The sequence below is a fragment of the Chenopodium album genome, chromosome 17, assembly GCF_948465745.1.
Source record: "Chenopodium album chromosome 17, dcCheAlbu1.1, whole genome shotgun sequence".
NCBI lineage: Eukaryota > Viridiplantae > Streptophyta > Magnoliopsida > Caryophyllales > Amaranthaceae > Chenopodium > Chenopodium album.
Window position 1 is genome coordinate 17,692,779 of NC_137850.1, and position 4,394 is coordinate 17,697,172.

General features: G+C 37.0%; 1 non-coding gene across 1 annotated transcript; it reads right to left on the minus strand.

Moving 5' to 3' along the window:
- Positions 1-2,058: 2,058 nt before the first annotated feature.
- LOC145590255 (small nucleolar RNA R71) lies at positions 2,059-2,164 on the minus strand. The gene has a single exon (XR_014101893.1). It is a non-coding gene; the product is annotated as a small nucleolar RNA R71 (small nucleolar RNA).
- Between the last annotated feature and the right edge of the window lie 2,230 nt (positions 2,165-4,394).

Consider the following 4,394-nt stretch of genomic DNA (forward strand, 5'->3'; position numbering starts at 1 on the left):
ATTTTTCTCTTTATTTCTTTTGTTTGCATTTTTCTTAGTAGATTTTCCATTTTCATGCATTTCTTGGTTTATTTCGCCTTTTTCCCCTTTATTTGTTTGTTTTTTCTTATTTTCAGGAGACGTTCGTTCCCGAGGCCTCTTACCGAGTTTTGCATTGATTGGGATGTTTAGTGTCTTTCATTTGAAGCCCAAGATTGGATATGTGCAAGTTCCACGCTTCTTTATGCCGTACATTCAAGCCGTGGGGCACCAATTCTAGTGTTGAACCCACCATCATGGTGTTTTAGGATCTGCCATGCTCCGTGTTCATCAAGCACACCAAGAGGAGCGCACGAGGAGCATCAAGATGAAGGGGAAGAGAGTTATCCTACTCCCAAGCGCTGACGCGTGCGACTATGGCGAGGCCAAGCGGCCTAGTGGCGCGGGCGTGCGGTCCCCAGGAGTGGGCGCGCCTGCTGCTACCCCTGTTCCGTACCCTTTTTCTCGCGGCCGCGCATCTTCAATGGCCGCCCTTGTACGGTTTCTTTTGGGACGACTAACTACTTTCTCCTTTGTTAGTTTTACTATTTATAGTTTTCTCTTCGTTTTTAGAGAAAATTATTTAGAAAAAAGTTTAGAAGGAGAATTAGGTTTGATTTTCTTAAAGAGAGAAACTCTAGATTTTAGAGAGAGAAATATTGAAGATTGATGGTTGATGATTGATGATAGTTGCAATTGGTTTGAAATCAAGTACATTCCCTTTTATTTGATCAAGTTTGTAAGAATCTTCTTTACTTATATTTAATCTTTAGTTTGTTGATTGTTTGATTGAATTGGTTTGATTGGAATGATGTTGATGAATTTGATGAACAGTATAGCTTTGTTCTTGATTTCTTGAATGGATTGTGAGTAGTTTGCTTCCTAGGGATGTGGTGAAGCATTTATTAGTGATGGATCATTAGCTATTGGGGGGTTTTTGATTGATTTAGCATTGTGATTAAATTGGTTGATTGATTTTGTGCATGTGTATGGATAGGAAGGAGTGATCAACCTTGTTCTTCATGCTAGATTGCATTGTGTGTCTACATTGTTATGGACCATTGATATGTAGCTCACATTTATCGATCGAGCTTAGTTTGTGACGTTCCTTGTTAGAGTCTTTCGTAGTTGGCGCTAGTTAGACCTATAGGAGATAGCTTGTCGAGCTCTTTGATTGCATTGTCTATCTTCTTTCGCAATACTCGAATTAATCAATCTCCAACCCGATTAGCGTGTGTTCATTGCAAGTGCATGTGGATCCTAACTCCCTAGTGTTTGATATATTGATTTACTTTGTGATTTACTTTGTTTGTTTAATTGCTTTAGATAACCTACACTACCTCTTATACTTCGACATAGCTTGACTTTGGCAATAGCTAACTTCCCCCCATTCCTAGTGGTTCGACCCGATCTTGCCCTATTACTAGGTGTAGGTTGGTTACAAATTTAGTTTAATTGGAGGAATTTTAGTTTCAACGACCTAGAATCAACCTCTCATCAAAATGGCACCGTTGCCGGGGAGTGGCGTAGTTGTTTGCTATTATTGTAGAGTCTATTTCATTTAATTTCAAAAATACAAAAAGATTTTTCTCCTTAGGCTACATTTGTAGCCGTGCTACTAATATTTTCCTTTAAGATTGTGTGTGCAAAATAACATGGGAGAATTCCCAAGGGTGACATTGAAGGAGTTGGGAACTCCGAGTGCATATAAGTATGAGAGCGGGATTGCTCCATCTTCAATTCCGGAAAAAGACTTTGAAATCCAGCCGGCAATGGTAACTTTGATTAAAAGGCGACAATGTAGTGGTGGAACGAGTGAAAGTCCCCTCAATCAACTTAAGGAATTCGAGAAATATTGCAACATAATTAAGGTGAGCAGGGTCGCACAAGAATTCATAAGGCTCAAGCTATTTCATTTCTCTCTAATTGGAAGAGCTCAAGAGTGGCTAGACAAGGAAGTGAAGCCTAATTCCTTGAGAACTTAGGATGAAGTCACTAAAGAATTTATTTCCCGTTTCTTCCCTCAAAAGAAAACGGCGGAGGCTAGAACTCTAATCTAAAGTTTCAAGCAAAAGCCTAGTGAGAGTTTGTATGAAGCATGAGAGAGGTACAAGGAATATCAAAGAGAGTTTCCTCACCATGGAATCCCCACTTACCAAATCATTCAAATCTTTTATGGTGGTTTGAGTCCTCAAGGGAGGTAAAGTCTTGATGCCGGAGCCGGAGGCCCAATAATGAACAAGACCTAGGAAGAAGTTGATATTATTGAGGATGTAGTGAGACACTACATGGAATGGAAAGAGGGTGAGAAAGAGCCGACAAATAAGAGTAGCACCATGGGATGCTCGATCGATCAACTCAATGCTATCAACAATTTTTCCACGCAAATTTCGAACTTAGGGAAAGAGGTGGTATCTATCAAGGTTAAGCTCGAGAGTGCAACTTCACAAGCACCGATTCTTCCCTCCCAAATTAAGGGGAGAGGTACACCTCCTTACCCTAACACTTTTCCCTCTTTTTGTTGTATGATTAGTGAATGTTGGTTTTGTGATTTATGTGGAATGAATGATCATGATGCTTCTTTTTTCCCTAATGTTTCTTGTGATAGAAATGATGAATATGATGGGAATGGGAGTGAGCATGTGAATTATGTTGCTGTAGACACCCAAATGTGTCTCCCCTAAACCAAACCCACTGATGAATACCTTTCACGTCATTTGATTATCGAACAAGGTGAAAGTGTTAAAAGTCTTGTGATGTGTTTGTTTTTAATAAAAATATCTCTCTTTCTGTTTTTGAAAACATTTCTTTTCTTATACTCTGTTTATGAAAATAGTCAATCCAATTTAGTTTGGTCCATGATGTAAGGTCCAATAATAGTGTAGTTGGGTCGGGCTCGAAAAGAGTTTTCCAACGATATATTATAAGCCCAATTCCGATGAATAATGAGGAAGTTATGGATTAAATTAAATTGGGCTCGAAATGATTTTTATATGCGGCCCAATGATCTAGAGGAGGGCATATTAATTATTATTCCTAAAGTTGTTAGGATTGATTTTAATCTTCTAGAATATTTAGAAGGTTCTTTTTTAAATTCTAATGGAATTAGGATTAATAATTATATTTTTATAGAGTTTTATTTGGAATAAAATAAGTGTTTTATGATAAACCTGATTTTAATTTGATAAACACGGAATTTGCTACTTAATCATATTAAGAAGAGGATTCCGTACAAAGCGCGTTTTATCTTTTAATTAGCACCAAACGACAGAGTCTGTCACCTGGCGCTAACATCTGTCGCCTGGCGCTAATCCTGTCGCCTGGCGCTGATGTATGTCACCTGGCGACAGATGCCAGTTTTATTCAGAATATGACTTAATTTGCTTTCGAACTATTTTTCTATAAATAGGGGTCGTATTTCCCCGTTTTCACCATCAATAATCAACAATTCATCAACAATCAAAAATCATCTCTCTCTATTCTCTCTCTAAAGCTAGAAGCTCCCTCTCTTCTTTTTCTAAACCTTCCCTTTTATAAAATTCCACATTCATTAGTTCTAGACACACCTAGCCAAGTTCGAAGTTGCCTTCGCCCTAGACGTGAAAGGTTGATAATTTCTGAGGGTTTGGTCCCAAATCCTATTTCAATTCTTTGATTAGATTTATTGTTTATTATTTTCCTTGAATTTACTAACGCGTGTATTTTGTTATTAGAAAGAGATACGAGGCATCCAAGTAAGTAATTTAATTGTTATAGAAATCATGCTTAGATTATTTTGTTGATTCCTAGTATCATGTTTAGGGTTAACTAATATTTCTAATATCATGTATGTTTCTATGATGCTTCCTATTCTTTCATTCTATCATGTTAGTATTCTGTTAGGAATAAAGCTTTGATCTTTAATGCTTAGTGACATGCTAAGGTTTGTTATTAATCTTGTTAGTATCATGCCTAGGATCTTGCTAATATTATTATGCTTTATTGAGATTGTTATTTTGATGATTGTTATTATGTTGCTTGATATATATTTGTTGTTATTGCTTGATCACACCCTCTCTTGCATGTTTAAAGGGAATTTGTACTTGTAATCACGCTTAATAAGATAATTAATAATCTTGTTTAGGTTAATATGATTATAATTCAAGTGATCACCAATAATAGTTTTTCTTGTGCATTAAATTCAACCAACAAAGATTAAACAGGTTTAGGGTTAACCAATTGATTGCATGTTTGTAAAAAAGTGCACATGAATATGAGAAGAACAAAGTAGAGGCCTATATAGGGCAGGTTCAATCTCTTTTAGGTTGGATTTGTACCTTCATCCCCGAACTTCCAGTCATGGTTCCGAACCTATTGGAGTTAACGATCTCATGGAT